The sequence below is a fragment of the Camelus ferus genome, chromosome 3 (assembly GCF_009834535.1).
Source record: "Camelus ferus isolate YT-003-E chromosome 3, BCGSAC_Cfer_1.0, whole genome shotgun sequence".
Taxonomy (NCBI): Eukaryota; Metazoa; Chordata; class Mammalia; order Artiodactyla; family Camelidae; genus Camelus; species Camelus ferus.
Window position 1 is genome coordinate 10,138,241 of NC_045698.1, and position 26,716 is coordinate 10,164,956.

Consider the following 26,716-nt stretch of genomic DNA (forward strand, 5'->3'; position numbering starts at 1 on the left):
GCAGAGACATTTTCAGTTCTTTTTCTGCCACCCCCAAATCCTCTTTTTCTTTGCCTGGTGTAGGAACGTCCTTTGTAACCAAGGCCACGTGTGAGTCACAAATGCAGTTTTCTGAGTTTCAGACCTAGTCAGTCCATCCGCCTTATCTGGGCCGGCCTCAAGGGAAGCTTCTGGACGTCTTGTGCCTTCAGCCTCTCAAGCCCCCACTGCACAGCCCACACCATGTCCGTGCTCTATCCTGTTTCTGTCTTTGGTGTTCCCGCCTCTTCTTGGTTTTCCTAACTCAGCTGCAGCATCCCTTCCCTTGGGAAACTGCACCGTCTGTCTTACCCGGGTCTCACCGGCGTCAGTGTCGGCACAGTACCTTGTCAAGACCGCATTCTGGTCCTTTGGGTTGTGATCGTTTCGGTGAGTGTGAGCTGCTGGGTCTCCCCCGGGGGCAGCTCCAAGGGAGGCGCAGTGAACGCTCATTGTGATTTACGCTCTTGGTTCCTTAACCCAGACTAGGACAGAGACACCTAAAAAGTTTTTTAAAATTACAGAATCTCTAGCAATTTGCATTTAGTAGTTCTAGAGTGGGGCCCTGGAATCTGTATTTTGAAAAAACCCTACTGGTGATTCAGATGCACAGGTCAGGATAGGAACCACTGAGCTGTGCCAGGGTGCGCATGTTGGTTTTGGGTTATACAGCCATGGCCAGTGTTGTGTAAGGTATGATGTGCAGTGTGAGGACCAGGTCACTTACACGTCCGAAGGGGTTGGAGAAAGTGAATGCAGTCCACTTACGATGGGACATCCTTCCTGAGGGAGAAGACCCTGGCTCCTTGAGGAGCTCACCGACCAGTCTGGCTCTGTGCTGTGTGAACAGACTGAATGCATGATGGGCCCTCCAGACTCGCTCTTGAAGTCACTGTGTTGCCATAGAGATGTTATGTAGTGTTGAAGGAGATTAGAGAAATCATATCGTAAATTATCAGCACAGATGGCTTGTAATTTAACACTCTCCTAGCCCATATTCTTTGTACTGATACTTGAGAACATTTAAAAATATCAGTGCTTGCTTTGTTTTTCACCTGTAAAAATGGCAGAGTTCACACCATGATTTAAAATGGGGATTATATATGCACATAAAATAAACAGTGGCAGTGATGGTAGGTGGGGAGAATATTTAAAGCATTTGGGGAGTGGCCGCTTCACCTCAGCTTTGAGAACTCACATAGAATTTGCTTCTTTTTTTTGGTCCACTTAGAGATTTCATACTCTTCCATATTATTTTGATAGCAGTAGTCAGGCATAATTTTTATCTTCTGGCTTAATAGTAAAAGGAGTATTACAAGATTAGATTCAGTGTAGATTCAGGCAGCATACTCACTTTCAAGGTATTTTATATGTCATCAACCACGTGAAGGATATTTTCCATAAGAGGACCTCTAAAACTTTTTATCTTTCCCTGTTCTAGTCTGTGGATTGATGTGCAGCTCTTAAAGATTGCATCTCTCAGAAGGACAGTAGTTCTTTGACTCTTTTAGGGAACTGCAGCTTGACTGGAGTTCTGAAGCATGTGCACGTGTATGCGTACACAGACACACTGACAATTTACATTGTGCAAATAAGCAGAGTGGATATATATCAAAACCACTTCAGATTAGGAAATGACAATCTTATTATGTAATTTAAAAATTCAGTAAAGCTTAGTTTGTTTTTTAGGTGCTTGTATTTACACATTAGCACATAATTTTTATTTAATTATTTATTTTATTAATTTAAGCTTTATTTATAAAATTTGTATTTTATTTATTTATATTAAAATTTTATTTAATTATGTATGGAGGTACTGAGCTATGCCCATCCCCCAAGAACATAATTTTTAGATTAAAAAAAAGTTCTCACATTCTTAAAGTATTCAGGAGTCTTAACAGGCTATCCCTACATACATTTTCATGAGGTTCATTTCTTATGTGCCATATGTTAACAGTTATTTCTGAACCCCCCCTCCCCCCCAAAACAAGGAAGTTTTCCAGTCTCCAGACAGTTCCTGACTTGCTTATATGTGAATATGTATTTTAAGCTGAGTCCAGACATTAACAGTGCAGGGCACTCCTCTTTCAACCCTCTTCTCTGCCTGTGTAAGTATCCTTTGTGAGCCTGTGCTGCTGGTACTGATGGTGGTTTCTGATGCCACTCAGAGGTGGAACAGGTAGGTCGGTTGCAAACCCCAGTTCTGTTGAGTGTAGTGACTCCTCCTTCAGGATGAATCATGCAGATGACTTAAGTCTTCTGACACTTCTGTGTCAGTGCTAGTAAATTTAAAAAAAAAAAAAGCTTGATAATTGTATCAAAAAGCATCTGAAAAATAATCTTATCATAGGCCTTAGAGCCATTACAGGAGCAAGGCGGGAAATGTGGGATTAAGCCCTAATTTCTTTGATAAGCGTGGCTCACTACTTGGCAAGGTTGGCTCAGCCTCCTGGGAGCTGCCCTGTGGCAGTCTGCTGGCACTGGCTTGAATGAATCGGGATGAAATTGCCCAATTATTGAAATGGATGACTTGAGGGGAGGTTATTTGGCTCGTAAAACCACCTGTCACAGAAATTAGGCAAAACTAGTGGTAGAATCTGCCCAGGATCCGATTTGCATCCAGGGCAGAAAGGCTCCTGCTGCCTACGCCCAGGACCCGTCTTCCTGAGGTTGCTTCAGGAAGACTGTGGACAGTGACCTCCCAGCCAGTGGGATTTGGAGAATCACTGGGTGTCTTTCCATGAGCTTACCCCTCTTTTGTAGGGAAGGCTAATCTTTTCTCTTTGGAAGAATTGGAAAGAATCCTGTATCGTTCCTTTCAGCGAGCCCATCGGCGTTGATGTGCTTGTCTTTTTCCTCTAATAAGCCTCTCAGCTCATTCCCTTGATTGTTGGTTACCTCGGCAGTAGTGTCCTCATTGCAGTGTCTGTGTGTTCAACTCAGATTCAGCCGTTTACACATAGTGCCCTGAAGTGTCGCTGTTATTTTGCCTGTTGAGTTACTTGTTAGACACACTAAGGGCGCGGGCAGCCCCGAGGACCACGGGCAGCAGAACAGGTGGGCCCTTCCCAGTCGGCCCTGGATGTGCAGTGGCCATGGAGCTCGCCATCTCTCAGTGAAGGAAGGACGCTCTCTAGGAGAACAAATGAATGCAAGAAACCCTTACCCCCCACCCCTACCCCCTTAAACTTCCCAGAAGCTGTATTTTATTTCATTCTCCCTGTTGACCATCCGTCTTCCGAGGCTCTGTGTCTCGGCATGCCCTTCAGAGGGACTTTCCTCTCTTTAGCAGAGTGATTCACCCCGAGGTCATCCTCACGGCCTAGCCTTCCTTCCCCAAACAGAGCCCCATCTGCCCAGAAGTAAGGTTTTCAAAAAGGCCCCTGAACTCTGTAAATAGCTGTCACCAGGGCCCTCACTCTGAGCTGTGCGCGCCCTCACCGCTGTGTCATTCTGAACCCTGCGTCTCTGGGCTTTCTAGCTCCCAGAGGACGTTAAGTCAGCCAAGAGGGGATGGATGGTGGCCCCCAGGGGCACGTGCACTGATTCCAGACCTGTTGAAGTGATGACTGCCTTTCTTCATTGAAGGGACTCTACCTTTCCTTTTTAATCCCTCTTTTTCTCATTTCTTCCCTTTCCCTGCATTTCTGTCTTGTCTCTTCTCTGACCACTTGAGAATGACAGTGTTGCACATGGCCGCTGCTGGACTTGGCTGGAGGTAGTCCAGAGTTTTATTTCTGGACAGGAATTTAGGGAGAGATTCCTGGGGAGAGTCTAGATGATGCACTGGTACCGAAGTACAGTCTTAAACCCTTGGAGCATCCCCTCTCTGTCCCCAGGCCCCTCGCGCTGAGTCGTCTTCTGCGTGTCCCCTTCTGTCTACTGTGCCTCTTCACTTCGCAGGGCCCAGGACTCTGAATCTCTTTCTTCTCGACCCCTCTTTAACCAGTTTTATCTAATATAAAATTTGCATTTTATGATGATTTTAATAAACTTAGTTTAGCAAGCAGACCCAATAGCTCTCATTTTGGGGGTAATTTAATTCCTTCCCCTAAACTATGGTGTTATTATTCATTGTAATTCAGTTTGACTCACAGTCACCCTGGCATCATGTAATTTCTTCCTGATATTTTATTTTCTAAGCTGTAATTTACATCGAGGCAAAATCTTATTCATGTTTGCATCCCCAGCACCCAGCACACAGTCGGTGCTAACTAGATGTCAGCTGGATGAATGAACAAGTGCACGCACATCCCCATGTCCAAGGGCGGGAGGCTGCCGGGAATTGGTGACTGTTAAGTCGGCAGAGGTGGGCTAGAGGCCCAGACACTTCTATGGTGTAAGGTCGTCTCCCGCAGAGAGCATCCTCCCTTTTCCTTGTTTGGCTGTGTGCATGTTGCTGCTATTGATCTCCGTACTGTTGTTTGCTGTTACTAATTAGTTGCTTCTCAAGACTCACACCTCTCGCACTTGGATTGTGCCTCCAGTGAAATCCCCGTCCCTGGACGGGCCAGGCTCACTGCAGGCCCTCATCAGTGCTTGCTGGCTGATTACTGGGTTTGATCAGTCACAGAGGAGGCTGAAGCAGCATCTTTCCTCAAGGTTTTCCTTTGAGATTTAAGGTCTGATTTGTTGCCTCTGACTGTTTTTTTTTTTTTTCACTGAGTTGATTTCCCGATGAGCAGACTGTGCAAAGGTCACGCCGGGGAAAGACAGCGCGCTGGTGAGATTGTCTGAGCTCTTGGGAATGTCTTCACAGGAGAGCTTTCCATGAGCCTGTCAAGAATGTTTCAGGTTCTTCTTGGTCTTCCCTTTCCCATACTTCGCTTCCATTTCTGGGACTTACCCTCCCATCTTTTTTAAGGCTGGAGTTAACATGAATCTGAAAACAGGCCACAGGGCCTTTTAAAATTATACACATCAATATGAGGCCAACCCAGATTTTCATAACTAGGTCAAGATGTTTCTACAGAGTCGGGTTTCAAAAGCACTCTATTCTTTAAAGAAAAAGGTGTCTTAAGGAAAGATGACCAGTGTTCAAAGCTTAGCTGTTGGCAGGGCCCAAGGATCCTAGCTGCTGGAAGATGCTGATTTCTGGGGCCTGCCTTGGATGGGGAGCCCGCTGTAGGCCAGGTGTGGGGTGAGGCCGGGGCTGGGTGTGAAAGAGGAAGGCCAGCCGCAGACCTGTAAGGAGCTCTTGGTCCCGGAGAAGCAGTTTGGTTCCGACTGTGGGCCTGGAGGAGCCCGTGGCGGCATTCTACCCACAGAGGGTGGCGGAGACAGTTTTTTTTTTTTTTTCAGTCACGCAAATTCTCTTTCTGTACCTAACTACTGAACAGTCATTTCTTACTTACAGAGAGTGACTTAAATCTCTCCCCAAAGTTCCTTTTCTTGATGATTGTGCTTTTTTGTCTCTATGTCAGAATCAACTGATCCTAGTGTGATATTGGGAGGGTATTCAAACCGTAGCAAATCAGGAAGGGAAGAAACTGCGGTGGGATTTGCGAGGTGGTTCCTCACAGTTACCAGAGAATAGATACCCTTGAAGAATGGTGATAATTTCAGGCAAGATCCTTGGAAAAGTTTCTAGGATAACTCCGTGTTATGTTTGTAAAATTGAAAAGTCTGAGTAGCTCTGAAAGCTGGCTGTGTTCGCAGGTGTCAGCATCCACAGCACCACACCCAAGCACATCATCCTGAAGTCAGTGAAATGCTTTATCGCCGATTTCATGGACCTTACCATCCCTGAAGAGTGCATGCGCATGTGTTGAATCCACCAGCCAGTTTTCTGTGCTATTAACAGCCTCATGCAAGAGATGCCTTTTAAGTTTACCTTGAAGTCCCCAAATGGGGATGTCCCACATAGGTGAACTGAGGAGAGACTCTCCACAAAGACTTGTACTTGATTTTCAAGAGGGTTGATTTCTAATCTGTTGTTTCCCCGTGGTAGAATGACTTGCTTTTGTTGTCTAGCGCTGGAAAGTGCTTGTGTGTGCGTATCTGCTCCTGCTCCTGATTCGGAATGTGGCCCGTTAAGCTAGGCTTTAGTGTGTTGGATTTATTTGGCCTGTTTGACCTGTTGGTGGGTGCCAGGGCTTAAGAGTTCATGCTAAAATTTGCAATAGAAGTTTAAATTCATGTTCCTGTACTTACATCTTTTTCATTTTAATTAGTGCTCTATGTTTCAGCCTGATTTTTGGAATAACCTATGTTGAAATGCAAATTTATTGTTGGAAATGTCACCCAGAAACCCAGGTCTGTCTGGTGGCACTCTCCTGGGGCAGGCCATGCCCTTTGCCCCCAAGGTGGGAAGAGAGCCTTGAAGCCAGGAGGCCTTTACCAATTTCCCCCCTGGATCTGATAGCCAGTGCTCACAGCCACTAGGTGACCTCTGCAGCTGGGGTGTTAGGGCCACTATTACAGGTTTATATTTTTGACTCCTATGGTTGAATTTTTCCTTTTTAATTAGGTTATTTGAGGTGAGTGCATGGATTAAGTTCCTTGTTCTTTGTGTAAGACAGAATTAAAGGGAAATTAAAGACACCTGAGTCTGCTTTTTTCATCACCTCTGTTATGTTCACACTGGGTATTAAGGCCGCCTTATTCCATTCTTCTTTCTTTTGCAAATGGAAAGGTCCTCATTTTGTTTTTACATCATGTTCTTCCTCACGAGGTTTTGACAGTACAAGAGTTGTGTTTTTAAGAAGGTGTTCCCACGCTGCCATTTCCTTTTCTTTTGCAGGATGGTGTCATTTCTGTTGATCACTAATTGGTATGTCTGAATCTCTCTCCTTTGATTCCAGTTATTATTTATAGTGACTTTAAAATGAGAGATTTTGTTTCAAAGGTGAAAAATTTGAATTACTGCTGTAACTTTACCACTGAGTCCCAGGAAATAGCTTGCCCTCTTTCATAAATAGGCTTCTCTTGTGGATAATGATATATCAAGTCTATGATGATCTTTGTTTTGTTCAACTGGAGTTCTTGAGTTATCGTCATAAAATGCATGTCAGGGAAATGCTGTGTAACTTGTTTGCGTTTATTTTGTGCAGTGGTGGTAATAAAATTGTTTTCTAAACTTAATTATGGTTTCTCATATTGGATTCGTAGTGATGAGTTCCTAAAAAAAGAATTACCCACTAGTAGATTGATACTTCCTTTTGGGAAATGAAAAGTGATAAGTACTTAATGGCGTTTTAGGATTAGCTTGAAAATATCTGTAAGTTGATAGTACTTGGATCGTCAAGTGTTGTCACCAGCTGTAGAGTGATTTGGTAATTAGACAAAGTATTTTTGAAGGGGTTTATTATTAAAAGCAAATGGTAGCCAGTTTTGATAGGTGAAAAATTATTTGAGAAAAACAGGATTCCAGGTGATTAAATGGAGAGCAGATGAAGTCGGGGAGAAGAGGACGTGGAGGAGGATGGGCAACCAGGCCGCGTGTTGGGGTCTTAAAGAAATGCCTTATAGATGCATTTATACTCTTGGTATTTTCTGTATTTTACTCAAACCAGAGATTCCGGTTGTTGTAACGTGTTTTAGATTTTTTTTTTAAGTTTCATATTAAACATATAAAAGTTCTTTGTGATAGCTTTGTGATGTAGATACTAGTTAGCTTCTTCCTTTTTAATTGAAAAAACACATTCAGTGGAGAGAGTGTAGTAATTTGTATATACTAGAGTTAGAAAGTTTTGGTTTTATTTAAGAATTTGATACACATGCTTTGGTAGCCTTTAGCTAGTCACTGAACCCTTTGCCATTCACTGTTACCATTATTTAAGACAGCCTTTAATGCTCGCTTATTCGTTTATGCAGCATTTATTGAACACCTACTATGTGCTATGCAGTCAGTAAAAGTAAAACTTGTTTTGGAGTTGATTTGAAGGTCTTGAAAGAGAATATTATCTACATAGAAATGTGTTTAATTACTTTTCAACCATTTGCATTAAAATATTAAAATTTAAGTACTCATTTTAACTTGATCTATAATTTCAGCATTTGATAAAATGAAGATAGAATATTAGTGGTTTGTAATAATGAGAAATTAATTGGAACGTGACACTATTTCAGCATTCCAACTATTAAATTATATCTAGCCTTGCCATAAAACCAAATATCATGCAGATATTTGGGAGAAGGATTGGAAATCATTACAGTCCTAGAGTTACAAAGATACACAGAATGTCCAGCAGACCCAACCAGGCCTGATTTGCCCAGGAAAATAAGTAAATCAGACATCTGGTTTGTGCTTCAGTTTGTACGACCACAGAGAAAGAACTGATTTATGTTCAGCAAAAAACATACACACAGAAAATTATTTATACTGTTGTAAAAGAAACAAAACATTTTAGCTTGCCAAAAATATAGTGCTGTTATAGGAAAAACCTGTTGCTAAGTCTCATTGGTCGCTGTAGGTAATCATCCTTTTGACTAAAACTACAGGAATGCCAATCCAGATTTTTCAGCATTTGAAGAACTCTAAAATTGCACCATTTAAGGTAATGCTGGCTGGCTAAACTTTGCAACGTTTGATTGTAGACCATAAGCTGCACAGCCTGAGGTCAGAATTAGGCAATCTACATTATTTGGGATAATGGAGGACAAAGGCAGGGCTCAGCCAATGGCTGTTCTTCTGTCTCATCACTTGGCCGAGTGCAGATGGAAATCACCCACAGAGATACAGAGAGGCTGCTGCGGAATAATTGTTCAGTAGACCATGTGTGTCTCTGAAACCTGACTAGGTTTAAGCACTAGTTCTTCTCTGTTCCTGGATGTTTCTCAGTCTGAAACGTCTTCTCTGGTCATAAGCTTAGAAAACAAGAAAGAAATTGGCTCATTGCTAATTAAAAGCAAAAACGCTGGCATCAAAGCACAGAGGGTTTGTGTTGTTTTTGTTTTGTTTCCCACATATAAAGGAGAAGGGTCTATCTCTGTGACTCTTGCCCTCAGCAGTGGTCAGCATACATCTAGAGCCACTCGCCGGCTGTATGTGTTGGCTGTCCTCTGAAAAGGCAGCACGATGCCACCGAAAAACCCAGCAGTGAACACAAGTAGGTTTAGGTAAGGCTTCTGCAGGAGAGTGAAACAAAGGAGTGTGTCTGCTGACACTTCGGCATCACTGGGGTATAGATTCTTCGTGTACTTTTGGGATAGATCCACTTTACAGTGCTGCTGGCTTATTGAGAAGTTAGCTCTGGTCACCATCCATCCATTTTGGCTTAATGCTCAGTGGCTGTGGTTTTTAGTAGTTTGCACGCAAGGAGTTAGTTACATGCACAGTTTGGCATATACTTTCTGGACCTGACTTAGTTAAGAGTCTTGGCTGCTGGGGCACCAGAGGGGATTTATCTTAAGTGTACAGAGCCCTTCAGTCCGCCTAGGGAAGGGGAGGGAGGAGGTGTGGCCTTGCCTCCCTGGGAGGATCTGTGGGGAGTGGGAGCTGGTTCACTCGGAAATAGCCACTGTTTTGCCTGTTTCCTGTTTCTCCCTCGGGTCTACATTCTGTCTGTCTACCCAGCCAACTCTACTTTACCTTCATAGTTTAAGGAGAGATTGACTAGCAGCTCTGAGAAGCTGGTCAGCTACAGTCAGGGGTGTACACGGCACACTTACACCCTTGCCCAAGAAAGATTCTGCTGTGGAGTTTATGGTCCCCTGGTTAAGAACCTGTTTTTGGTGATTTTTTAAGACGTTCCCTCCAAAGGTAGAATTCAGCAAGCCAAGTAGGGAATACAGTGTTTAGAGTAAGAGATTTTGGTCTGTCTGGAGTGAAGACCCATGAACTTGGTTGGGAAAGAAATTAATTACATCTTTATTTTCACAGCTGTCCAGTTAAACACAGTATCTTTCACTTGTGAATGTGATGCAGCTGCTCTGGCAGCACCTGTGACTTGTCACCAGTGGACATCGCAGATATTTTCAGATTCCATTCTGTGTGGTTACTGCAGATCTCTCAGAATTTCAGTAATGCTCATCACTGCTTCAGAATCAGTGACTACTAGACTGACAGCTAGATCTTGTTATTTAGTGTGCAATAAAGAAGCACATAATACTTTAAAATCTTTAGATAACTTTAAAAAATATAATTAGCTTTCTGTGTAACTTTCTGTGTTTTATTTTACATATTTGAAAACAGTATTCTGAGAAGAGGTCCATTAATATTTGCCAGGCTGCTACTAGTTAGAACTATACTACTCCCAAAACATTGCGAGCTGGAATTGAGAGCACAGTTTTCTTTTATGACTGTCAGGATTCAAATGTTTTCAACAAGTTTTCAGGTTACCTTCCAATTTTCTCCACTTTTTGTTTAGAACTCCTTCCCTTCCACAATTTTTCCTTTTTAATCTTTGAAGGTCTAGTAATGGATTCCATTTCTTGTTTTTCCTTTGCATAAATTGTATATTCTTTGGAGCTGAAGATTCTACATTATTCTAGCATTAAAATTTAGAGCTATACCAGGATAAAACTAGATTTGGGAGCATAACCTCAAGGTGTGGAAGGAAGATATGTTTTATAAGCCAGTGTTTCTCAAGATTAGGTTTGATAAGGCTCAGTTCACTTAAATCTACCTGGGCATTTTCAATAACACTAATTTGATCACATTGACAGTTACACAAATATTTTGGGAACCTCCCCCCATGATTAATGTAGCCTATTTTGTGTAATGTAACATTAGTCCATTTAGTAGGGGCTCAGCATAATTTATGAGAGTCATGAAAATATATAGGACACTTAGATGCTGGGCTAGGGGAGACAAAGCTTGTGAAAGAAAAGTTCGCAAAATACTACGTTACAGTAAAAGTGTCCCTGCATCAGAAACACTGATTTGCGACAATTTTGGGGGGAGGCTAATGCATTTTGGGATAACGACAATCAAGCATAGTTTTTTTTAAAAAATATATTTTATGCCAGTCCTTTATAAAAACAGGTCTTAAAAATTCCTGTTTATGCTTTCAGAGATGATTTTAAAATTTAGATACATTTAATCTTTCAAATCTTTCACTTTTACTGAATGCCAAGTGAATGGAGATAGCCAAAACATTTAATTCTTCTTTAAATCATAGTCACTTGAGAGTTTGGTCTTAAGTCCTGTCTTTATAAGGCTGTTGAACATTTTATGCACGTATTTACAAGGTTGAGAGTGGATTTATTCATTTCATAAATGCAGTGGTCTTCTGAAACACTTGACCATTAAATTTAGTTTTCACAAGAGTATTTTTAGCTTAGCAGGAACAGCCCATTTCCAAGACTCTGTTTCTGTGTACTACTTTCCCTACCATAGGTTCCTCTGTGGACTCTGCCCTGAGGTTTGAGAGAGGAAGGTGCTTACAGTTTGACAGCAGTGAGCCACAAGAATGCCCCAGGGGGCAGGTGATTTATTCTGAAAACCATTTGAGTGTTGAAAACAAATTAATATTCCTGTATTTAAAACGTTTGTAAATAAATTGCCACGTTTACATTTTGTTTTCAGTGGTTTATATTTCACAAGTTTAAAGTTTCAAAGTTTAAAGTCCCATTGTATTTTTTCATATAATAGCTGGAATATGAGTATTTACAAATATTAGGGAAAATTTCAAACACAGAGATCTTTTTCCTGCCAGGTGTTTCTGGCACTTGTTGAATTTCATGTTAAGTCTTGGTGTCTGGCTGCTCTGAAATGTGGGGCACTAGCAGAGCATCCAGTGGCTCTGGATTCTGACCTTTTAAAGCATGCTGTCTCTGGTTTATTAGCAAATAGGGAATTACAAAATAAAAATAGAAAAGAAGGGGGAAGGGTATAGCCCAAGAGGGTGGGGGAGGATATAGCTCAAACGGTAGAGCACATGCTTAGCATACACAAGGTCCTGGGTTCAGTCCCCAGTACCGCTCTAGAAATAAATAAGTAAGCCTAATTCTTCCCCCCTGGAAAATAAAAAGAAATAAAAAATAAAAGAAACCTGACAGAGGGAGACGGAGAGAAAAAGAGAGAAAGGAAGAGGATAGATAACGCTGGACCAAGTGGCTTCCCTCCCTCGGCTAGGACCCAGGGCCCCCTGGGAGAGGACGAACTGCTCCTGTCTGCTGCTGTCAGGCGCCTCAGAGTTCTACGTGAAGGAGGCTCCTTTGCATCTGTATGTGAATGTAAGACCTTCCCTGGCACGTCCACAGGCCCACTGCTGCAGGTTAAATGAAAGCAAAATCAGCCCTGGCTGTACCACGACTTGGCTCGGTTTCTACCTCACTGCAAGGGTTTTATCAGTGTTGTCTACTTTTTCTGTTTCATTTATCTGTTTATCATAGATTACATTAATATTGTTTATTGTGTATGTGCCTCGTGTTTATTTTTATTTTTCACAAATATTCCTACTCCATGATTTTCCTAGCTCATGAAGTAATTCTTCATTTCCCCACTTCTTTTAACCATTCTTCCCTAAAACTGTCTCCTTCAGGGCAGAGATTTCATTTGGCCCTCATTGCCCTGTATTTGCCGAGCTGGAGCAGCCAAGCTGTAGGTGTGGTGTGAGGACCACACAGCAAAGGCTTTCTACTTGGCACCAGAGATGAAAGGAGGGGTCACTGTAGGTGATGGTTGTCTGCACAGGAATGCCTCCACTTAGAAGGGCAGAGACAAGGGTCAGTGTCCAAGTTGGCTGAGGTACTTAATGCCAAGATTCAACTTAGAAGCCCCAGGTTATCACCTTGTGCTCTGTGTCGTGGTTAAAAAGCCTGGTCCCTTCTTGATGTTTAAAAGGTGACCGGTGTTGCTGTCAAATGTGATGCTTCCTTAACTTGACATCCTTAATTGATAGGCTGACCATGTAATTTATGATCCAAACAGAGATGCTTTTGAGAGTGAAAGAGGGTGTTACCGATCTTTATTCTGGAACAATAGGTGCAAACTGGGACTGTCCCTGTCGAACCAGGATGTACAGTCACTCGATTTACTGACCACAGAAGATGAGAGTCATGTTAAGATACTCATGACTCCCAGTGATGAGTGTTTTGTGACTTCTCCCCAACTTGTATACAATAATGTGTGATTCAGTATTGGACACATAAAGGCATTGACAACTGGTCGAGAAGAGGAGTCAGAAGAGCTGGTGCTGACTCAGAGCCCCTGTCAATAGCGGTCTGTTTAAAAACAGACCTAAAGTACATTCAGAGACCACCCCCCGCCCCCAGCTTCTCGAGTGGCTGAATCACCCGTTTCATGTGTAAGCTGAGTGGGCTGAGAGCCGTGAATCAGGATTTGTCAACACTCAGGACCTGGCGTGCGGCCTCCTCGTCTTCACAAGAACTCAGAAGGGGGTCTTTGTGCTTCAACCCCCCTCTCCAATCACAGAAGAAGGATGGTGAAAAAGCCTTTTTAACTTCGTCCTGTTCTGAGTGAGTGAGGAGTGACTTTGGTCAGAGAGCCTCTTCCAGCCCTGGCCGGCATCTGCCTGATCCCCTGGTGTGAGTCTGGTGTCCCAGAACACGGGGAACATCGTCTCCAGCACTGGAACCCTTGGCAGCTTCTTTGTTAGAGGAATTGTTCTGTATTTGTTCTTAATTGTTTGGTAATGCTAGGTTAAAGGCATGTTTAAATGCGATTTTAAAACCACCTTAAAATAAAAATGTGTTCTTTTTCACTTTTTCTGCCCTCAAAATTCTTCAAAAGTATAAATATTTAAATAAACAAATTGTCTATTAAAACATGTGTTTTTCTTACAATCTGGAATTTTCTACATATTATGTGTATATATATATCTTTTAAATTTACCTGGTTTTGGAAGGCATATTGGGTAAAGTACCAATGAACTGTAACACAGACGTAGTCAGGTCTGTGTATTATATTCCCTAGTTTTCTGGTGCAACCTCCTGAAATAACCTAGATAAAAAGCTGGTTACATGCTGATATTTTCAGTCTTTGTGGCCTGAATTTCCAGGCTGATCATTACATACTGCCTGGAGCTTCTTATTCTCATTGGATTAAAAAAGATTACTTTGAAGCGAATGGGGCAAAAGAGGCTAACTGATTTTACCACTCTTTTTCTTTAACTGTGCTGAGAGTATTGAGTTAAACGGAAGCTGTCAGTATTCTTACCTAAATAAGGCTCGCTTGCTTTAGAAAAAAAATAACCTAAATTGGACTTCGGTTAAGAGTCTCATTTTTAGCTTTAAAGAAAAAAAAGAATCACAGAAGTAGGACATGTGTTGGAACTGTCTCATCTTTGCATATGAGAATACAGGTAGATCGTTTTAATTTGCTTTTGGAGTTTATTATTTGAGTTGACTTATTTTTCTACACATGATAAAATATTTAGCTTTGTCCAGTGAAATCCTTCAGAAAAGAACTAAGGTATAAAGATCATGCAAGAAAGTGGCATTTATACACACTTTTAGAATTTTTTTGGGTTCCATTGTATGGATCATTAAAAAAATAACCGACAATGGAATATTAAACTGCATTTTTGTGGTTTGATTCTTCTATTAGCACTATGTCTCAGTCTCTTTCCTTGTTTTAACTAAAGTTACAGCCTCTTTCTAAGTAATGAAAAAAGATATCTTATTTGAGGAGTATAGAATAAATGTGGATGTTTTCTGGAGACACCATATTGTTCTTAGATGCCTCAAAATGTGTTAGAAAACACTGAAAGGGGAAAACTCTTCCCAGACATTGATTAGGTCACAATTCTGTTAGTGCCTCTCCAAAGGTTGGGGCATCTGTTGAAACTGAAGTTGGAGCCCCACTCAGTGCCTTACGGACCCTGCGAAGCACAGATGAGCTGGTTACTGGCCCCGTCTGCTGTTGTTGGCTGCCCACTCATCCTGGTGCTGGCTGTTATCCATCCGATCTGAGACCCTGATGGCCCTTGTGCCAGGTTGTAAATGGCTGTGGGCAGGCCTGTGATTGGGTGTTTCTGGGCGGGATGTCTTTGAGGTGGAGCATGGAACACTCACATGGGATGTGCGTCCACAGTAGCCCCAGGGCAGCTGCGTTGCAGGAATCCCTTTTGGGGGGCCATTTCAGTGCACTCGGGGCTCTGGCTTCCTCTCGCTTTGCCTTACAGACCAAGGTCAGGGGTACTGAAAATAGACAGATGAGAGGATTTCAGCCAAGGTTAGGCTGAAACTTGAGTAGATAGCCAGAGAAGTACCTGGCACAGCGGAAAGAGCCAAAAATCCGGAGAGTTTTGTATTCTGGCTCTGCCACTTACGGCGTGGCAGCCCGGCGACTGCTGTTCCCTGAGCATGTGCTCTGTGTCGGGTAGGAAATCAGGGTCCGCTGCTGTGTTTTCCATCCCCAGGGAGCCCCTGCTGAACTCTTCTGTTGAGTGTCTCATGGGCTCTTTCCGGAGTCCCTCTTCATGTTGACGCTCTTCTCTCTCCATGAACAGATGAGGCCCTGAGACACTAACCATCTTAATTTGATGAAGGTAATGGGCTGGGACGCGTGGAAGTGTTGGGATCCAGACCTCGCTCTAACTCTGAGGCTTACTGTGTTCTTTGTCTGGCACCATGTTGTCTCTTTAAATTTTAGCATTTCTTCCAGTTAAGCTGTCTTTGTGGGTGGAGAGAGATGACCAGGGTATGTGGAACAAAGGATACTTACCTGGAGGTCACAGCCCAGTGAAGGTGACACAGGACATTCCAAGTACAGGGCTGATTGGGGTGGAGGGGAGCAGTGGCTCAGCACTGGTGAATGGAAACAGGGGCCTCGGGCCCAGCATGGGGGACCCCTCCCTAAGCAGAGACTGATCTAATGCACTGGACTTGGCCCTTCTGCAGCCCTTCTGCGCCTGGCAGGACAAGGCTGGTAGGGGGGCAGGGCACCCTGTAGGGACATGGTTCCCTTGTCAGTGACTTCATGGCTTCTCACCTGGCGCCATGCTCACCAGAGTGGAACCAAGGTGAGCCTCCATCACATCACCTTTGGTCTTGATAGCATTCCCTGGATTGCCTGACAGAGATGCTTCAACCTTGGGACACACTTATGTCTGATAGGAACTGTTGTCAGAGTGTGGGATGAATAGTTTTGAAAGCAGGGAGACAGTCTGTTTTAGAAGGGATTGGCTTATCGGTGCAATGAAGTTTCTTCCTACTTGCCTGTAGGTTTGGCTAACAGTCTCGTTTGTAATAATGGAAGTGTGTTCTATGCCCTAATTTTGCTAAGGTTTGAGTGCTCCCCAGTTGTGAATTTGGAGTTCTGATGATTTTTTAAGTCATTCCCTGATTTTCTAGAGAATTGATAAGGAAAATAGGACCAAGTACTGCTGAGAACCTCGGCATTGCCGTTACCTCCCCCCGGAGCAGGGATGGCACAGACTGGCATATACGCTCTGCCTCCACCCGGGCGGCAAGGCATCGCCCCTCAGTGCACTTTGCCCCAAGCCAGGACCGTGCCCTGCTCCTCACACAGCCTGCAGACAGCCCTGAGTACCTCAGGATGGAGCCCAGATGGCCCCTGGGATCTGGGGATGTGGGCCGTCTTCCAGTAGGGTTCAGAGGACACCGCTCCTTCCACTTTCCTGTGGCTAACGCCTTATCGTGGCCAGGTTGGTTACTCCTCTCCTGGAACTTCCCTTACGTTTCCCTTGGCTGAGAGCTGTGACTCAGGCTCTGCGCAGCTGCAGCTCTGCGGTGCTGAGGTTGTGCCTGTGCAATGATTCTTGTGATTTGTCTTCTCTCTCGATCAACCGGATTGTGGTTTAAACAGGGCTGTTTTCCCTTCCTTTCTTCAATAGGAGGAGTCCAGTAAATACAAATAATAAAAAAATTGTGTCCTTAGAGACTTTGTTTTATTAAAAGGCTGTTAAATAGGCATCAGTTTACCAAAAAATGTAGTGTGCTTTTTCAGAAGAATTAATGCACCCCCTAAATGTTATTGGTTTAAACAAAGTTGTTACTTGGTAAAGATTTCTTTCTTTGACCAATCCCCTGACCCTCCCCCGTTAAAAAAAAAAATCCTTGAAGAAACTCGAATTTAAAAAAGGGAAAAAACCAAATTCAACACTGCTACTTAACCATCAGCCTCATTTCCCCCACCTCCCTAATAGGATTAGGTTTCAAACTTGGACTGAACCAAACGTTGTGTCTCTTCTACTCCCCATCTTCCAAGGAAGGATGCACGGTGAGCTGCCCCCATTCCTGGCTACACTTTTCAGGATCCCCTGCGTTGGTGGCCTGGGGTTCTGTGGGATGCTGCCAGCTATTAGCCTTCGACAGACGGTGACTAAATTTGTTTTTCAAACGTATTACCCAAGGGATCATGGCTCGTGAGAGAATATGAATCCCACAGTTGAAAAATATGCACTCTCACTCCCGCTTTCCGTGTGCTCCCCGGTGCATTAATGAGGACTTCCCCTTGACCTTGACTTCACAGCTCCTGGGCCAGATGAGCAGGCTTCCCAGAGCCTACTGCCTGTGCACATCGCTGGTTCCGTGTCCACTGAAAATCCAACCCGTTGCTCACTGATTGCCTGGCTTGCAGACTTTATCCACGGGGATTTGGAAATGTTTTGGTTAGGAGAGGTTTGCTGCTCACCTTAGCAGCACCGATGTCTGGGGAGTTGAAGGAAATACTGCACACTGTTCTCGTGTCCTCTGAGCAAAAAGACAACTGGCAGCTGCTGGAAACTCTGTGTCCCCTTCTCATGGCCTCTGTCCAGTCATCGGATCACAGGGCTTGGGTTCTGCAAGGTGCCTTTCACTGCCCTCTGAACCACTAAAGACACTAACAGTGTTGCTGTGGCTTTGAACTTGTGATTTTGTCATATTGAGAAGATGGTAAAGCGTCCACGCGCTGGACTGTGTTTGCATTTGCTTAATATTAGCTGTCTGCTGTGGTGCAGGACGTCATTGGTTTGGAGGAGTCTTACTTCCCTTCCTAACTGTTCTGTGCTCATATGAGTAAGACATGGACTTTTAGAGGGAGGATTGCATGTTAGCATCTTTTACATGCTCCTGAAGTAAACTTCCATTATAAAACACTTGTTTCATCATGGTTCTTTTCAGTACATACTATATGTGGAAAGTTCTTGATGTTTCAGGAAAAAAAAATTCAAGTTAGGTTAGTGGGAGTGAGGGTGGACACTTTCTGGGTCCAGTTTTCATCCCGCGCTTTGACACCCTTCGAGCATCGCTGTGCTTCCCTTGTGGTTCCCGTGCTTTTCTGCAGCAGTTGGCATCTTATTGTTCATTAATCTGATCAATCACCTTTGGTGTCCTGAACCCTAACCGCAGATCAGACTCCTCCTGTGGGCGCCCACCTTCCCTGAGCTCGCTGACTCAGTGCGCGAGCAGGACCTGGCCCAGCCCCCCGGGGCTCGCGGACAGTGCCACTTGTAGATGCACTCGGGGTCTAGCCATGTCCAGTGTCCTCCATTTGTACGAGTGTACCCTGTAGGCTGTTCAACATTTTCACTTCATAAAGCTTGTTTGTAATTTTAAATGTTGTAGATTTTTTGTTGACTGTTGGTTTTTGTGTGTGAGTGTGGTTGCAAAAAGCACCTAAGGGGTTATGGACGTATTAGAATTTGTCCTGTTGATGAGTATAGTGAAGTGACAGATATTTGGAAGGGGGAAAGGCCATTTATTTGAAATGTTTAATGATAATTATTCGTAGTGTAACTTGCCATGATTTTAGTCATGATTTGAAAATTATGAGCTGCTTTTGTCCCCCATATACTTACATTTTTTTTGCCCAGTGTTCAGTATATAGGATTTTTACACCCAGGATTCTTATAATTTACATTTTCACAGCTCTAGTCATCGGGTCATTGCTATGAATTCTAAGGATGATTACATTTAGTCTGAAAATGTATCACTGCTTTTATGAACCCAGTATCTCTCCGTATCAGGACATGAGGTGGTAAGTAACTGTAGATACTGTAAGTTTCTGAAATCTCTGTGCATCTTTCAATAGAGATGTTTATTTAAAGTGTTACGATCTTCTCACCCCCAATAAAAGAGTTGTTGTTAAACCTTTAGTGTGACCTTACAATCTGCTGCATCCTGAATTAAGCAAATTTTAAAAATACTTGCTGATGTGCTTTAGAGAAAACTGGAGCAATTTGTTTAACCCAGCTTGTGAAATGACTCTCAGGCAAGTGATCAGTAGATTTTGGTGGGGTGTGGTATGCATAAATGAAGTCGTGCATGTGTGGGGTGGTGGCTAGGGGGCTGGACTTCCCTGAAATAGGAGTGAACTGCCAGATCTCAAAGGGATTTTAGTCATTTCCAGTGACTGGGTCCATAACACCCAGATCTTTCTCCTTTTTCCCATGGTATTAGGGCCCCTCCCTCTCTCGCTGCCTCCTTCCCCAATCCTCTGCCATTTCTTCTTTCCTTCCTTCCGCTTAGAAAGGCTAAAAGTGAGTGTTCTCAAACTTGAAGCCAAAACAAAGTTACAGAGGATTCCAGGAGAGCTGGGGCCTAACATTGTCTTCTGAATTGAATCCTGAGGACTGTTGACATCAGCTGAAAAGTCAGTACATAAGAACATCGACAGTGCTTGTCCATCCAGCCCCGTCCTGAGTGGGCTGCATATTCTGTTCATGGGGGGGCCACCTCTGAGGAACATTTGAAAGACAAGACTGGCATAGAAGTATTAAATGTGGCCATGAGAAGAGGTCTTCTGGACTCTGAGTGGCCTCCTGGGCCCAGGCTGGCCACCACTCCTGGCAGAGTACAATGCACACCTGCAGTCCGTGCATACCTGCCACGCGGCACACCTGCCCTGCGTGTGCGGATGCAGAGATGCTTCCCTGCCAAGGAGCAGGGGACACTTGAGGACATTGCCATTTCATGTCAGACACCTGGGAAAGCACAAAGAGAGGCTAAAAGATAAGTGGAAATAACGATTGGGAGAAGACAGGGAGGGAAAAAGATGAAATAGATGGAAGATGGTAGATAAGTAACTTCTGGGACATGTAGGGGAAAAATTTTAAATATTTTGAAATTGATTTAATTGATGAGAAGTAGGCTTGCCTGGATTTGGCTAAGTCATGACATGTATTTTCATAAAAAATTTAAATGAAGCATATTCTTACTGCCAAGTGAAAAAAAAAGCATTTGCCTATTTATTGAGTCTTCACTTTTGCCAGGTAAGTTTTTAAGCCTTGCATTTAATATCACTAACATTTTATGCTGCCTTACCTAAGTTATGAGTGTATGTTAAGCAGTTTGTGGCCAGTAATAGAATTTTTCACAGAAGATATAATTGTTTTCAGTGTTTATTTGATGGCTTGTTCATAGTGTTCCTTAAATTGCTTTTTCCTGCAGCTGATTTGATTTAGCACAGGGCGCACTGGTGTTGCATTTGTATCTGAAATATTTGGAATGCAGAATTGACAGAATAAACCAAACTGTGGACAGTTGGGAATAAGCCCATAGTCTGCAAACACATCTGTAGAAAATCTAATGGCAGGAGGCATATCTAACTTGCTTCTCTTACAAATAGGCTGACTTCTCCCATTTGCAAAGTAAAATAGACAACTGTTAACTTCCTTAATGATTCTGTGAAGGTTCTCCAGTGAACAGTCCCCTTGTGGAAGGTGGAAATGGGAGTTGGGGGTGGGCAGTGTGGTGAGGTTTTTTTCTTTGAAGCAGAGATGACCGTTATGCTGTTTGGAGTACCTGAGCCTGAGAAGAGCCGCTGAAAAGACTGATGCCTAGCTGTGCTCCAGTAAATGTTTTCAAAATACTTTTTTCAGCAGCCTGGGACCTGGGTGTTTTGAATAGCTTGTTAAACAGACTTTTAAGAGGTAGAGCCACTACTGAGTAGTGTTTAAATGTTGACTTGATTCATGAGACTATACTGGAAAATAAATTGCAAACTTGAGTTAAGTGTGACATTTTAAACGAGCCTTTGGTCCTTAAAATCACTTTTCCTAGCTGGAGATGATCTAGCTTCTCCCTTGTTTTTCTTGCCTCGTCACCAAGCTTTAGAGCGCCAGGCCGGCCTCCCCAACTCTCAAACATATTCCTTTTTTAGAAATAAAAGTACCTGGCCTCTATGATCCATAACTGTGAGTCATCCAGTGGATGGATATTAAAGAACTATAAAAACATACTTCAAGTAAGATTTTCACGTTGTTCCAGAGCACACTCTAAATTTGGACTCATTTAAAATGGAAGTGAAAGGCTGTACCGTTGGTGCCTTGATGAAACATTCTGGTTGATGCTACTTTTGAGTTGCCTTTCACACGGGCAGGGTCAGCCTCACCTGGACAGAGGCACTGGGTTGACTTTCATTTGCCTCTGAAATGACGGCCCCTCATTCGTACATCAGTAACGGTAACCAGTTTCTGATGTTTGAGAGTCTTGGACAAAAAGCCTGAAGGTTTTGCCATGCCAGTGTGAGCTAATACTTGGCAGATACATTCATGTTTATTTAAAGTTTTATTTTAATGTTTGGTGATGTTTGGGCAAATTAGACACAGCATGAGTGCTTGCTAATACCAAGATGTGTTAACAGTGGGAAGGTCATGAGATGAAAAAGTTACTTTGCCAGAGTAGCCAGAAGTGATGAATGGGGACTTGATAGTGTTTTATGGAATGTCAGTTTTGGCCTGTCTTTCTTATGTGTCTAATTATTATGCCACATACAGTAAGTTGAAGTCCTGGAATGAATTGCATGCTATTTTCCCCACCATTTTGAAATGCAGTACATAGTATTAACAAAGCTGATGCCCAGCCAAGAGTTAATGGAGGCAATAAGGATTTTTAAGAAAAAGCAAAAGTTACCAGGTTTTTTTGTTGTGGTGGTGGTGTTTTGTTTTGTTGATAGTTGAGGCTCCAAGGTACGGAGAATGCCATTCTCTCTGCATTGCCATGAGATTGTAAACATTTGTGTCGTGGGCTTTGTTTGACACACTTTTGTTCCCTATAGCGTTAGTGTAATATCTGGCTTGAAATTGGCTCTCCGTCGGGATGGACCTTTGAATCTATGTTTTTGAAAATCATTGTGCCAAGGAGTGTTTTTAGCAGTCACATTCAATCCAGTTTGTAACCTGAATAAATTATGTGTTTTTTTGTTGCTAGAATTTTTGAACTTATGAACAAAAATGAACTTTTGTAATAGACCTTGACATTTGAATTTTTATTTCAATTTGATCTCACATAGAACTCTTATTGAGTAAAGGGTGCTGTGAAGGTTTGCTTTATACAGAGTGCTCCAAGGAGTTATTGCTACTTAGATGTTACATTTTGTGTTTCCTAATTGTTAAAATGATGTATTTCCTTATAAAACAATGACAGAACTATACATGGGGGGAGGGGAGGAGAAAGGAATTATTAAAATAATGAAAGAAAGGCTTCTTTCTTACAGGGATGAATGTATTTTGTCGTTGAAGTTTTCATTTGTTCTGCTGCTGAGCCAGTCCTGGTTGAGCTGGGAGCAGACCCTGCTCTGTTAGATTTGCAGATAAGAAGCGTGATTCTGTCTTTGTTTCTTTCATAATCACAACCTCGCTTTTCTCCTTGCCAGCCGAGAACTTAGGCCAGAATATCAACAAGGTGGAACATCACAAATTTGGATTTGTGAATACAGATTTTATAAAATCACTAGTGTTTTATTCCTGACATCTGCCAGGTTATGCAGAATAAAGAGTTTAAAAAACATTTTGGTGAAAAGGACAAACTCTGCACTTGTTGGAGTTGAGTAAATATTTTGTGATTCAGTTTCAAGTGATCTTAGGATAATTGAGATGCCAGCTTGCCTTTCTTGGGTGCCGACACGGTGCCATCTGTTGTTCTCAGGGCAGCTTTCCTTGCCTGAGGTACTCACTAAATAAGGACACTGTTGTCCCCACTCCACACAGGGAACTGGAGGTACAGAGGAGTTAAGTAGCCCATGGTACAGAGTTAGTTAAGGAATGGGATGATTTGAACATAGTTCCTGGTCCAGCCTCATAGCCACTTAGCTTTAACTGTTTTCAACTAAATAACTCAGTAGACATGGGCATAAATTAATGCAGTTTATTTTTTACATGACTTATCAAATGAGACCCGTTATTTTCTAACGTCTTGAAAGCTGTTTCCTGTATTTGAGTGATTTTTCTGCCCTCATTTTCATCATCTTCCCCTGCACCGTTGATGATAACCTATAAATAGGGACTGGTAAGGGAGGAAGGAGGCAAGCCCACCAGTAACAACTTTTGGCTCCAGATGGTTTTCCTCCGTTTTTTAGCTTTTCTGCTGTAATTTCTCCCGTTTCCAGGTCTGTCCTGTGAGTCGAGTCCCATGTTGCCTGGGAACGTCCGGGTGGGGAGAATCTGGTGATGCCATTTAAGCGGAAAGGCCGTGGGATGAGCCCGTGCACTTGTGTGCACAGCGAATGTATTTTTAGCAGTAGAGCTTTGGCTCATTGTAGTGAAAATGTTTTTCCGTGAATAATTCTTTAATGTTGGTCTTGGGTTTTTACTGCAGACGTTACAAGTCTGGCTCTGGTTCCCCTTTTAAAAACTCATACAAATTGCCAGTTTGGTGTAGGGTTAGGGAATCACGTTACTTTCGATTATATTTATTTCTATTTTTAGTATTTAAGTTATTTTTTAAAATGTAGCAGTATTGAAAAAAATGTGTCTACATGTGAAAATTATTCCACATTAAGCCCAAGCTTTAGTGAGGATTCTGGCACGTGACTTGTGGCACGTGCCTACTCTTGAATACTGTGTACAAGTCTGGTGCTTCTGCTCCCGTGGTTTAATGAAGCACCCAGTACCCTTAATGATGTATTTATTATCAAATTTGGATGAAAATCACCAGCCCAGCAACAAGTGGAATGGTTTTGAGACGTTTCTCATTTTCCAAACACTCAGTATTTCTGTTGAATTGGATTGGAGGGGCCAGGAAAGGATTCGTCCTGAAAAACAGAGATGGCTGTTACTTTTTATGCTAAGTAAGTGTGTGGCCTGGGAGAATGTGTTGGGTCATTCCTATCCCAGGTGGAACACGACTGAGGCATGCATAAATTTATGGGTCAGTGCAGTTCATTTTCCTGCCCTCACGAAGGTACTCTGTGTGATTTCTGCCCATCTGGGCTTTAAAGAGGTCTGTGGTTCTCTGCGGAGAGCCAGGTCTTCAGAATTTAGTTCGTTTCTTGCACAGACAGTTGGCCTCTTTTGGTCAACAGAGCTGGTTTATGTTGTCGTTAGTGAATGGATCTATAGCGAGGATGTTACAGGCTTGATCTAACGCAGGCCACTAATTTTGAACAGGGGAGACAGCCTACTGAAGGGGATTGCTTCCTCTGGTCCCTGGGGCCACTGCTAACCTGTGGCCCTCCTGTGGGCTGCAAGGTGACAGGTAGGGCTGCGTGGGTCAGACCCCGTCCGCTCAGGTGTGTAGGGAAGCCTAGCTGCTGACAAAGAGGATGTCGTCAAATTTAGGCAATCTGAAAAGAAAAAGAAATACCAATACCATCCGTGAAATCAACCACTTACACAAATGTTTAAAAAAGAACATTGGTGAACCCCTTTGTTCTTAAGAGATCATTATAAAAATGTGTATGTGCAAAACATGTCTTCCTAAAGAAGTCTGAGCCTCTCAGAGGAGAAACTGGAGTTGGCTCCTGGCCTTCTTGCAGACACTCGCCTTTACTCACTTCCTGCCTGTCTCAGTGATTCAGGCACCTGAAACTTCAGTGGAAGTGTTTCTTTGATTTGGCTTCTCTCTCCTCCTTTTTATTCATTTGAAGATGGACTCAGATGCTTGGGGCAGTGACTTGTGGTGCTTCTAATCCTTTGCAGATACCTGCCCATCCCCCCACATCTTCAAAGAACTTACTAAATTTTGTTTAATTCCTCCTCAAAAAGAAGTGAATGGCTGGCCTAGTCTATTCAGTTTTTCAGGACACATTTGCATACCTGCCCCTTCATTTGACACCTGTGGCTTCTGAAAATAAAGCCAGATAGCGCTGCATAGTAATTTAATCAGTTGTATCCACACAAGTGCTTCTAGGATTTCCCTCCTGAATTAGGTAACAGTACCCTTCCCCCGAGATTGATACATATAATTAATTAAGTAGCTCAGCAAGTTCTCCTGGAAAGGGGGGAGTGGCAGGCACAACGTTTCCACCTTTGCAGACCTCCCCCCAGTACACAGGTGGGAGGCCTTGTACTGTGGCATTGACCAGAGGTGTGTCCACTGTTCGTCTGCCTCTGGGTCCCACCCTGTGGGGCAGGGCTGGTTCATTAAAGTTCCCACAGTATTTATCAAAAAACCCAGTTGGGCCTACTTGGCATATATGTCTGTTACACTCTGCATCCACAAATGTTGAAATGATTTTTCTAGAAATTAGAAGCAAGTTATTGATCATGAGTCATTTGTTGGCTATGCAGTGCGCATGCGGTCTTCTACTGCCATTTGAGAATAGCCCCTTAACTTTCATTATCATTAACACCTGGAGTATAATTTATAACAATAAGAAGAGTGAATAAATCATAGGTCAGATGAATAGGGAAGTTCATTCTGATGATAAAGTAGACACTAATCAGGACTTAAAGAATTAGGCCACAGTCAGGAAAGTTGCAGACTGGAAAAATAATTATTAGTGGAGAATCTCGTGGTTCTTAGCATATCTTCCTGAAGCTAGCAGCTCTGCTTCTTCACTGTGAAATCCTCATTGTGCTGATTAACCTCTGTATTTAGTAACCCCAGGTAGCTCATTTATTGTTCAATGTTCACACTTTTTTTTTAAACTAAACATATTAGGAGATGCTGGCATATCAAAGATGTGAACGAAAAATAGAAGGAATTTAGAAAGAGTAATAAAGACTAGAATTGGGAGATAATGCACCCTAATGTAAAAAAAGGAATTCAGAAAGAATGATGCATCTAATCGTCAGGGATAATGTGATTGTATTGTAAAGGAGAGGAACGTATTTAGCACTTATAATAATAGTAATGACAATAATAAGGAATGCTTTCATTTAGCAAGTGTCTCATTCAGATGTAGAGGAAGTGCCCCCAGTAACTTCTTGGAAGCCTGAGGTAGGTTGCCAAGTAATCTGTTGTACAAATCAGAACATCTGTAAGAATGAAAGGGAGTGCTGTTGGTAACTATGCTGGGGCAACAGGTGTGACTCAAAACTGCCTGTAAGGTAGTTAATAACAAGAATATGATAGAACCCTACTCATTCAGTCAGTGTAACGCTGGCCTTTCCATGAGTATTTACTGGTCTAGAATAGAAGAGGGAGGGTCTGGTTAATACAGTGGATCTGGTTTGTTATTACACCGATTAAACATATTCTGCATAGGCATTACCTGTCCTCAGGGCTGAGTCTGGACTACCCTTAAAATCAGAGTTCTAAAAACCTTGAGTGTGGTTTACAAGTCAGAAATGGTTACTCCGCAAGATATAGTTTACTTTGAAGGTAAAAGAGTGATGATGGGTATGGGAAAGTGCCATATATGGCATTGTTTTTAACAGCTTATGAGATTTGGAGAACTCTGGATATTTTCAAAAGCTTTCTGCTGCTGCTGGGAATGAAATGGAGGCCCTGCTGGGAAGTAACTCAGAAATCTGTCAATAACTGCTCTAATTCCAGGAGCTCGAATTTGGAAGTTTTGTCTGCAAAACTGTTTCTGTTCAGCTTCTATTTATTAGTAATAATTTTGAATTTCTGTTTATTGTATGGCACATATTTTTGATTAAAATATTTTTATTCAGCCATTAAAATGAGGTAGGTAGTAGGGTAATACTATAATAATAATACACCTTGATACCGAAGG

General features: G+C 42.7%; 1 protein-coding gene across 5 annotated transcripts in view; it reads left to right on the forward strand.

Moving 5' to 3' along the window:
* The window catches only part of TRIO (trio Rho guanine nucleotide exchange factor), a 330,643-nt gene that overhangs the window by 15,946 nt on the left and 287,981 nt on the right, over nt 1-26,716 (forward strand). The window lies entirely within an intron of this gene.